Genomic DNA, 12299 nt, shown 5'->3' on the forward strand with positions numbered 1-12299 from the left:
TAAATGTTTATTTAAAATGTTTCTTTATCCTTGTGGCTCTTGGATAATAAGTCATACAAATATTTTTATATTATTGAAATGATGATTTGACGGGAGTCACAAGACTCTTCCTAGCCAATCATGTTGATGTAGTTCCTGGGTGCGGTCATTACCTCTCCGCCTCTGACGGCCACGATCGCTGCCTTAGGCTACGTGTCTATACAGACATCACATTGAGGAAGTGTTCATGGATGGTTCAAGTTCTCACTGCGTAATGTCTCTTTCGGAGCTCACGGGTTGGATGAGATGCCGATCGCTATATCGGAGAGTGCCTTGTTGTGGTCGGCAACGGATCTCGCCCTCCGTGTGACAAAGGTCATGGCACGCAAACTCACTGAGGGATGCGGACAAGGCACGTATCCTGAACGCGCCCATCTCCCAGGTTGGCCTTTACGGCGACACCGTCGAGGACTTCGCCCAGCAGTTCTTGGCGGGGAAGCAACAGACTGAGGCCATTCAGCACATCTTGCCCCAGCGTGGTTCAAGAGTGTGCACCCCGTCTGTTCGCAGAGGGTGTCCCCCTGCGGCGACACAAGTCCAAGCGGCACCGCCCCAGCCTGTACCAAGCTCTCGGCCCCGGCGTAGAGTCCCCTGCATGAGAGTGACGCACTCTGCCTCTCGACCCGCTGCTAAGACCCCCAAGAGAGTTTCAAGGCGCCCTAGAGATGGGAGACCCAAGGAAGGAGATGACTGCCGGAACTCTGGAGCTGGTAAGCAGACCACTCCATCCACTGGTGAAGGGCTGGGAGGAGAAGCTTTTGCTCCCCTTTTCTTTTGTGTTAGCCACACCCCACATGAGCTGTGGTACACACATTGTCAAAAAAAGAGCAGTATCAGCTTGGGTCACACCGCTGGTGCATACAGTCACTTCACCTTGGCGACCTGACACCGAGCGTGCGCAGCTAGGGCCTCACGAACATGGCTCTCCACCTTCATGTGCCCCACTGCACCACATAAACCACACACCCGGCCAGGTGATGGTGACGAGTCTCAAGGACGGCCCAAGAGGAAGCATCGTTCACCAATGCGGCATCCCCCCCCCCAAAGCCCCAACACCAGGTATGGCGGATATGTTCCTTCCGTCCTTGGCCAATTCAATTAAATTCGCCAGGTGACCGCCCCGGTACTGTGGCATTCACTTCACAATGGCAAGAACGCCGCCATTCTATGTGTGGAGATCACGGCCCTTCTGCAGTAGGGTGCGATAGAGCCTGTCCCTCCAGCTGAGGTGAGGCAAGGGTTTTATAGCCCTTATTTCATCGTTCTGAAGAAGGGTGGTGGGTTCCGGCCAATCCTGAACCTGCAAGTTCTGAACCGGGCCTCGCACAGACTCCCATTTAAGATGCTGACGCAGAAGCACATTTTGACGTGCATCCGGCATCAAGATTGGTTCGCGGAGGTGAACCAGTCTTGAAGGACATGCACATTCACGTCTTGATTTTACCTCGAAACATCCCTTCCTACGGTTCGCATTTGACAGTCAGAAGTTTCGGTACAAGGTCCTCCCCTTCCGGAGGTCCCTGTCCCCTCGTGTCTTCACGAAGGTCGCAGAGGTAGCCCTTGCCCCATGAAGGGAAGTGGGCATTCGTATACTCAATTACCTCGACGATTGGCTGATTATAGCACAATCTCGAGAGTTACTGTGTGCACACGGACCTGGTGCTCACGCACCTCAGCCGTTTAGGGTTTCGAGTCAACTGGAAAAGAGCAAACTTTCCCCATTTCAGAGCATCTCTTTTCTCGGTATGAAGTTAGACACAGTCTCAATGTTAGCACGCCTCACAAGCGAGCACGCACAGTCGGTGCTGAACTATCTAAACTTATGTATGAACCTGGCGTCAAAGCTTACAATAGATGTGTTCTACGTCCTCCTGTCATTCCGAGTTAATTCTTCCTATGTAGCTTGGCAAGACTTGTCTTTATAAGAACATAATCAGTTTTCTGCATTCTTAGAATTGAGAAACACCCACTGCAATATTTTAAATATGTAATTGATGTTGTGTTGTTTAATGTTCACGTGAAATAATTTTATTGAAGAAAAAAATATATATTTATTGGTATGATTTATTGATTTTAGTCTTAGCAGTGGTGTATGGGCATTCGTATACTTAATTACCTCGACGATTGGCTGATTATAGCACAATCAGTGGTGTATAATTTGTCACTGGTGTTATAGTCACTTGAGTTACAACCCTTCATTTGTTTAAAAAATAATAATAATAAAATAATAAAAATAAAGAACAGCAGTGAAGTTGTCCTTTATAAATACCCTCAGCTTTTATGGGCAAAAACTGAACTGAATAAAAATATTACTCATAATCATAGAGGTGTTTTTTTTTCTTGCATGTGGGAAAAAATGTCATTACATTTCAGCAGTGCTGTTGCGCCCTCTGTTGCTTGTTTTATGAACTGCGTGTATGTAAAAAGATTTAACAGCAGGCAATGCACGGATGGCCTGGCAAGGCCTAAACATGGGTGGAAGACCATGATGGGAAGAAATCAGAAGCAACACAATATCCGTTGCTCTGATTCTGCTGATTTTGCTTCTGAATTGAACACATTTTATGCTTGCTTTAATAACAGACATTTAGATAAGCACTGGACTACTATAGAGCATCCTGACTTTTCTTCTGTAATTATCAAGGAACAAATTGTGGAACCTCTAAAGACACCGGGACTGATGGAATAAAGGACAAAGTACTGAGGGAATGTGCAACTCAGCTGAGGGGGGTGCTGACACAACTCTTTTTCAGCTGTCTCTAGATTGTAATGTTGTACCCCAGGCCTGGAAAGAAAAGTACCATTATTCCCCTACCAAAAAAGGCACATGCTAAGGAGCTTGAGGACTACAGGCTCTAACATCTGTGCTTTGCAAGTGCATGGAGAGAGTGGTTTGGATTTAGTGAATTCCAATGTTAGGATTTTATTTATTGACATCTCCTCTGCTTTTAACACAGTATGTATAAATACACTTTTGAAACATCTGAAGGGGCTTCAAGTGCACCAAACCCTGATTTTGTGGATACAAATTTTCTACAAGGATGTGTCTTATCTCCCATTCTTTTCTCGATTTATACAAATGAAATGACCTGTAATTACGACAATCTGACACTCGTAAAATATGCAGACGACATGGCACTAGTGGGATGTGTGACGGACACTCAAACATTGGACAATTATTTTACTTTTGTTAAACTTCTCACAGCCTGGTCAGAGGATAGCTCCTTGGACCTCAATATTAGCAAAACCAAGGAAATGTGCTGTGGTGCTGACAAAGCACACACACACTTTTAAGCCTATGTTACTTAATGGAGATGAAGTAGAGCAGGTGGGATCCTTTAAATACCTTTGAACAGAGATTGACTCTAATTTTACCTTTGATAAACATTCAGACATTATTTTTAAAAAGGCTTACCAACACTTAAGTTTATTGAGAAAATTGAGATGCTTTAATGTGGAAAAGGACAGTATCTTGGTTTAACTCTTTAAATGTTAGAAACAAGCACAAACTGTTAAGAATTATAAAGCTAGCAGGTAAAATTATTGGAAAGTAACAAATACCACTCTCTGATCTTTACATTGTGGCAGTCAAAAGGAAAGCTTCTGCTATTTCGTTTTCCACCCCACATTTTCCACCCCTTCATGATTCATTTCAGGTACTTCCATCAGGCAGACGATATAAGGTACCTCTAGTGAAAAAGGCTAAATATAAGAAGACTTTTATCCCTACTGCAACTGAAATTTTAAATAGGATCTTAAGATAATTGTAACAGATCTACTACAACAGTCATGTTTTATTATTATAAATTATGTCTGTCTTGTTTGTTGTTTGTTTGAGCCTCTGTCTAAAGACAATTTTCTACCCCTCCATGGGGATGCACAATAAAGTTTTTGAATTGAATTGAATGTTTGTGTATCTACAATGTGTACTGCAGCTTCTGTGCAAGAATGAATCAATTAATATCGTTGTGTGCACTGTTATTAAATTATTGCATGAAGTTATGAAAGAGGAAAGCACAAGAAAAAAATTTAAGATATCAACAAAGAGGAATATTTATAAACATTTGCATAGATTTTTTTAGTCATAATTTAAAAGTTAAAACTGCTGCACGCAATTTTCTAAACACCTCCCCCTATTACTGTACCTTCCAGATATCCTGAGAAATCCAACCTTACTTTGTGACAACCATCGACTTTAGTCAGAATCTGACAGTGGCCCACGGAAATCTTTGAGACGCCTCTCTGTCAGTCATTCTGAGCATGTGGGTTTGCTTCCAGAAGGCTATAAGGGTGTGAGCTTTTGTGTGAGCTTCAATAAAAATCGATGGGCAAAGTTTTTGCCCACATTTTTATTTATCAAATTTTCCTTAACAACAGAGAAGCGGCGCATTCAAACGGTTCTTTCACACTTTGAGAAATCAGAATTCATGCATTTTTTAAACAATTTTATAAATATAGATTTGAAATCAAAGAATAATCTCTAATATGCTGGGTGGTCCTAGGTCCTAATTTGGATGGGCCCAGGCCCACCCTGGCCCACCCTTAGCTACACCACTGCCAGACAGTATGCAAATTGTCTGTATTCACTGAATACACCTACAGATACTGTATCCCACAATTCCCAGCGTGACAAATGATCCAGAAGTAATATTTTTGACATAAATAATTATTTGATTGCCAAGGACATTTTTACATAAAATAGGATTATGATGATAACTGGATGCCACTCAATTAATTAAACACAATGAGGTCATGTGATAACAATATAGCATACTGTTTAAAATATATAATTGTACAATGTTCTGTCCTTTTTTGCATAATAGGTAGTATACTGCACAGTATTCAGTGAGTAGTAAGAGTTTGCAGCAGCTTTAATGCTAATTGTTTAATGTTAAAGTGTGGCTTTAGCTCTGCAATACATTTCACATAATGCTGGACTGCATGGTTATGGTGACAGAGAGGACAAAAGAAAAGCCCATCATATGGACATACTCACCACCTCAGTGATTTTAAGCACAAAACAAAAACAGCAAAGTGAGAAACTTAGCACTCTAGTGGTGTATTGAGTTCACTACACAGAGCTTTTTTGTGAAAGTGACAAAGAGAGGAAAAAGAGGGGAGAAAGTTTCTGTCTCCCATTACCTTCATCATTGTCATCCTCTCCTGTCTTATCTGACCACTCATGTCTATGCAGGTGTGATTTCCCTTTCAAACATGAATGTCCCCATAAGCTTTCAGTGGGTGAAATCAGCATTGGTGAGCATCACTCAACTCCTCCTGTTACATCACAGTTCTGCTGTGAAAGAGAACATCTCTCAGGTTCAAAGCTTCCTCTAATGCCTCAGAGGTCCCACAGGAAAGATCTAGCCCAACTGTCTTACTGTAAACTATCCAAGGACAGAAGGTTTACATAATGTGTTTGTAAAATTAAGATGGCTGATTGCACCTAATGCAACATAGATACATGTAGCCGAAACCACAAGTGTGCAAATATGAGCTTTATTGGCCAATGGTCAGAATTAGAAGCTATCAGGAAGGCCTGTTGTGGGAATTACATAACATAATGTAAAACGCTTTGAATACACATGTCAACAGAGAATTAAGGCCTTGCATTGTGGGTGCTGAGGTACAAAGGAGCAAATGCAAATTCATCCTTAGAAATGAAATGTCCTTTTTAAAGGCCTTAGGGTAAAAATGCTCTTATAAGGCATGTGTGCTATGTGTGTTTGTTAAAATCATTTTATTTATTTATTTAATCTGGCACTGTATCTCACAATAACACACACCATACAGTATGCGCCTTTTAATTCCTTCTCATCCTTTTGACCGTAACTGCTAGTAAACAACCCATGGGCTATATTTAAAGATGTTAGTCAGAATATAGCCTCAGTCACCCTTTACTTTCATTGCATCTTTCTCTACAATAAAAGGGAATGGGGACTCAAGCTAACATTCTGCTTAAAGAAATACTCAATTGACAGCATTTATGGCAAAATGTTGATTATCACAAAAATGTATTTGTTCGTCCCTCCTTTTCTTTTAAAAAAGCAAATATCTGGGTTACAGTGTGGCACGTACAATAAAATTATTAAAAATATTTTTTTTGGAGGATTTAAAGGCAGAAATATGAAGCTTATAATTGTATAAAAGGAACTAACGTGAATTCTGTTAAAACTTGTGTATTATTTGAGCTGTAAAGTTGTTTAAATTGTAATGTGTAGGTCATTTTAGAGTTTTAGGGTTTATAATGTTACATTGTAATGGCAACAAAGTAGTAAAATTGGATAACTTCACACAGAAAATGTTAGTAAACGATTTTATCACAAAACACCAGGGTCGGGAGGGTTGCTTTTAAAATGTATTCCACTACAGATTGCAGATTACATGCTCTAAAATGAAATGTGTAACATATTCTGATTACTCAGTAACGTAATCTAAATACTTTGGATTACTTCTTCAGCACTGGTAGATTTTTTTCATTTGTTTTTACTATAAAAATCTGCCAGTACAGTATGACAAAATACACTTTAAAAATACATTCTCTGAAAAAAGCCAAAATATTTTATGCAGTGTTGCTTCTAATACAAGACCAAGCAAATAGATCTTGTTTTAAGGATTTTTAGATATTTTAATAGAAAAACAATAAAAAAAATTATCATCAAGATAATTAGCATCAAGATAATGCCATCTCAGCCTCAGACGGCAAGCCCACAGTTTGTGTTCTAACCGTCTTATGCTTATAGCACACAAAACTGGAAAAGGCTTTCTTGAACAGTCAGCGCAAATCTGATTGGCTGGTTTGACTGAACTTCTTCAAAGAGACTCATACAGGGCGTTTTATCAGTCTGTCTGGAAGTTGGGTCATGTTCACAAGGTGCCGAGTTGATACACGGTGCTTTTGAGGATGAAATAATCACAGAAATTGCCCAAGTTTACCAGGTTAGTGACATCAAATCTTTAAAGATATTCAAAGTTCCCTTAGTACACTTGACATTGCATCACTAACTTGACACTATGGGGAGTGCCCTTCTATACGACCTAGTTGAATCCTTTCTGTAATAATGGCAATTCTAAAATTGGGTATGGTGTTTAAGCCTCACCCTTTAGGACGAAGCTGTCCGGTATAAAAACTGGAGCGCAAACACCGTTCCTCAGAATTTTCTTACTTCAAGACAGTGATTCATGTCTCATATAGAAGCCTTCTACTTCAGTGTGAACATACACGAGTCAGCGGGCGGGATCTTCATGGCAATGAGAAGACCCCTGCAGTGTTCCGGCGAACATTTACTCCGCATCGCCGCTTGACTGGTTAACGGGCCACTTCAGCAACTTTATTCCCCACACTCCTCCCGGCGTTATCTCAGGCCGGGGTGCCACCGGCATGACGTACACCCCCCATCCCTGGGGCGGGGTGTATCTCCCGTGTGGTCATCCCCGCCTTCCTCGACCTGGGAGGAGACAGGAGGGGAAAAAACAACATCAACAAAAACAAAATAGGCAAGGGAAAAGGCCAACACGGTGTGAAAGAGAGAGAGAGAGGAGAGAGAGAAAAAGCTCACTCACCGGTTCTCTGATGTACCGTTGCGTGGTCCTTGAACATGCCTCCACACTTTCTGGCGGATGACAGCCGCTCCTCTCTGGGCGAACCTGAGTCAAATCTCCGACTCCCAGCGGACAGAACGCCCCTCCGCTTTTCTGGCGGCACCTGGGGACATTCCTCCGCCCCTGGCAGCGGCCCTACCACTCCAGGCGATCAGGGAGTTACTTCCCTCCTCCCCTCGCAGACAGCGGTCTTCACTCGACCCCTCCACGTTTCTGGGGGACGGCAGGGCACTCCTCCGCCCCTGGCAGTGGCTCCATCGCTCCAGGAGGTCGGGGAATCCAGTCCCCACTCGCCTCGCGGACGGCGGCCGTTCACCGCATCCGGGCGGTCGGGCTACTCCGTCACCTGGCAGATGGCAGCGGCACTCCCCGGGGTGGACGGCGACGGGCATCCCTCCTCCTTCCCGGGCTTCGGCACCAATGTAACACAGTTAAAGATGGGCAAGGAGGAGGCGAGAACCGGCTTGTCAACATAAATAATAATTTTATGAAAACTTAAACCAAAAGCATAAGCAAACACACACACGACGGACATGCCCGTAATTCTATCTCTCTCGAACCATCATCACCGGACACCTTTATCCCTCGCGTGCCTCATCAGGCCGATTGGGGACCAGGCACGCGATATTCCGACCCGGCCCCACCCCCCTCCGCTCCACAATTTAAAGCCTCCTTTCTTCCATTCTAAGCCAGGAGGAAGGGAAAAATTAAAAAAATTCCAATCCCCTATTAGGAGTGCTTCACTTTTTTCCAAATTAATTTTAGCAGAGGACAGTTTTTTAAATAATCAAGTACACTCATAAAAACCTGTACATCACTCTGTTGACTAACAAACACCAACACATCATCAGCATATGCAGAGACTCTTATACGTTTTCCAAAATTAGGCAATTTAAAACCTTGTACAGTTTTTCTTTTACAGTTTTTTTTTTTTGTTGTAACAGAGGTTCTATTGCTAGCGAATGTAGCATTCCAGAGAGCGGGCATCCCTGCCTCACTCCTCTAAAAACTTTAAAAGGAGTGCATAAGCCACCATTAATTTTGAGTATGCTCTCAACATCACTGAACAAAACTTACATTTTATCTATAAAACTTTTACTAAAACCAAAAGATTTTAAAGTTTCCCATAAGTATGTGTGTTCAACACTGTCAAAAGCTTTTTCTTGGTCGAGCGAAATCAATCCAATGTCACTATTTAATAACTTAGAGACATCATAAATATCCCTAATGAGGGAAATATTATAAAAAATTGACATTTTGGGGACACAATAGGTTTGGTCCGGATGGATCACCTTATTCATAATTTTTGATAATCTGTTTGCTAAAATCTTTGAAAGAAGTTTATAGTCACTACACAGAAGTGAAACAGGTCTCCAGTTTTTGATCTCCGTGAGAGCTCCTTTTTTGGGAAGGAGGGTCAGGACTGCTCTCCGGCAACTCAAAGGTAGAAGACCTTCGTCCAGACTACCATTGAGTACTTCTAAGAGATCCTCTCCTAAAACTTCCCAAAAACATTTATAAAAGTCTATTGGATTCCATGCTCTGAACGGCCTTACGCAGTTCTCCCAGGCTAAGCACACCTGAAATCTCTGCATTAGCTTCATCAGACACTTTTGGTAAATCCTCAAAAAAGACACTCATTGATATCATCTGATCCTACTTCACTTCTGTACAGTTTCTCATAAAAACCAATTGCTCTCCTCCTAATCACTACAGGATTGGACAACAGAATTCCTTCCTCAGATCGCAAAGCGTGAATGATTTTTTTTTGCCCATTTTTCCTTTCAAGGTTAAAAAAATACTTTGAAGTTGCATCCATCTGATCAAGACTTATAAATCTTGACCGGACCAAAGCCCCCTGTGTTTTAACCCCTAATAATTGATTCTTTTTTTTAATAATAATTTTCAAATAGCTTTGTTGTTTTGTTAATTCTGCCAATTCCTGTATCTTAAGTATGTCATTCTCGAAGTCTTTCATTGACTGATTTAAAACTTTGGTGCTGTTGTGAGCATACTGCTAACAATACTGTTTAATTTGTACTTTTCCAAAATCCCACCATTTTTGTACTGATTGAAAAGATTCTTTTTTTTGTTCTATAATCAGCCCAAAACAATTTAAAAGTGTGTATAAAATCGTTATTATCTAACAAAGTTAAATTAAAATGCCAGTAAGCACTTTTAGGCTTGACATAATTCAAAATAAAAGAACATTGCACCATGCAATGATCTGATAACCCAACAGGAAAAATACAACAATTTTTAAAAATACCAGCATGATGCTTAAACACATCAAATCTATCCAATCTTGCCAGAGATAAAACATTATCATGTGCGTGTGCCCAAGTATATTGTCTTTTATCCTCATGATAAAACTTCCACACGTCACTTAGCTCATGCTTATTTATTATTTGAATGAGACATTTTCTTGAAGGCATATGGGGTTCAATATGATTTCTGTCACAATTACTCACTGTACAATTAAAATCTCCTCCCAGGAATAAATAATCATCATTAGAAACATCTTGTAAAACAGAACATAATGTATCCAAAAACAACATCCTATCAATTGTTGAGTTGGGGAAATACACACAAATAAAAACAAAATTATAATTCTCCACTTGTGCTGTCACTTTTAAAAGTCTACCCTTCAAAAACTCTTTAAATGTTTTTGCCAATAATATTGCTACTCCTCCACTTAACGTGGTGTTGTGACTGAAAAATGATGAGCCTTCCCATTCCTTCATCCAATCATTAACATTGTTCACGTCACTACATTTACATTTACATTTATGCATTTGGCAGACGCTTTTATCCAAAGCGACTTACAGTGCAATTATTACAGGGACAATCCCCCCGGACCAACCTGGAGTTAAGTGCCTTGCTCAAGGACACAATGGTGGTGGCTGTGAGGTTAGAACAGCCTGATTAACAGCCCTGTGCTTTAGCCACTACGCCACCACCACTCCTACGTCACTATGCTCAGCTCTTTTTGTATAATCTCTAGCACCATTAACATTCATGGAGGCAATCCGCACTTCAGCCATACTAAAATAAATAAACAAACAAAAAAACACAAGCAAAACCAGATTACTAATGTTCTTAGTCTTCATTTTCATTTAACTCCGTGCCAACTTTCCTCACAATCTTTTTCAAACGATAAACCTCCCTGTTTGAAAGGCACCCATCTGCTATTAGGCTTTTGGCTTTGTAATGGAACTGCATTAGATCAAGGAAAATTCCTTTACAATCACACCTCTTTTGTTTTTTGTGGTTTTAAGAAAACGATTTATGTCATCAACATCATAGCTTCTGCTTATACCTTCAGTCTGTGACAACACTGTACTTGAGTCAGACAATTCACTTCCACTTTCTGACTCTTTCTGATCTTCAAAAACTTCTCCTTTTTTAAAACACTTTGCATTACTGATCATTTCTACATTCTACAGACGGTCAGTCGTATCTCAGTTGAACCACTATCCTTACTACCTCCAGCTGCATTCTTGTTGGGACATGAATGGATTAAGTGGCCCGATATACCACATCCAAAGTACTTTATTCTGTCAGTAGTAACAAACACGACATATTCAAAATTGTCCACACGGAAATTTAGTGTCAAATCCAATTCTGCGTCATATTTGATGATCATGAATGCAAATCTCCTAAATTAAACGATATGTTTCAATAAAGGAGATTACGCGATCCGATCGTAATCTTCTTGATAGGTGAAATCACTTTTCCATTACGTGACAGCGCTTGTTTCAAAATATCATTGCTGAGAAATTATATGGATTTAACCACAGCAGTCATATGGATTACTTTTAGGCTGCCTTTATGTGCTTTTTTTTTACTTCAAAATTCTGACCACTATTCACTTGCATTGTATGGACCTATAGAGCTGAGATATGCTTCTGGAAATCTTAGTTTGTGTTCAGCAGAACAATGAAAGCCATGCCAAGTACCATGACCTCACTGTGGCAATATTTATCTGTATCTCTATTTAAATTTATCAAAATTGCATTAAAAATTCATGTCATAAGGGCAACTATACTTCTCTTCTATAATATACATGTTTTAAAATTTTAAATAAATATTTATGTTTAAATTTTTTGTAGGGTATAGAATAAACATATGAATAGTTGCTGGAACCGTCCTGAATTCATAATTAAGAAAATAGTCTCATTATAGGAAAACTTTATGATATTTAGGATTTAATACTTTACACCTTGTAAAATGTTTAAAAACTGTTTTTTGTTTTTTAATTATGTCTAAAATGTGTACATGGAAAATATTTTATTATATTTTACAAGACGTTATCTTGAAAATTGTATAAATATTTTTAAAAACATATGAAACGAACATGAAAGCAAAGATTGCATTTCCAAAAACGTATCAAATAAATACATGTTTTTAAAAAAACTTTATACTATTTTCAAGATAACTTTCTTTTTTTTTTTTACAAATATTTTACACAAACAGATGAGTTGTATAAATCTGCTTCTATTTTCCAGTGTGTTTGCATGCATCCTTTGTTTTACCAGCTCATCTCATTTCATGACAGGGCTCATGTGGTTATATCCCACAAAAAACTGACAGGTGGCACAGTAGGGCATGGAACATGAACAAACCCTTTCCCGCAACATGATGACCTCAGCAGTCCC

Source organism: Xyrauchen texanus, chromosome 21 (genome assembly GCF_025860055.1).
Source record: "Xyrauchen texanus isolate HMW12.3.18 chromosome 21, RBS_HiC_50CHRs, whole genome shotgun sequence".
Lineage (NCBI taxonomy): Eukaryota > Metazoa > Chordata > Actinopteri > Cypriniformes > Catostomidae > Xyrauchen > Xyrauchen texanus.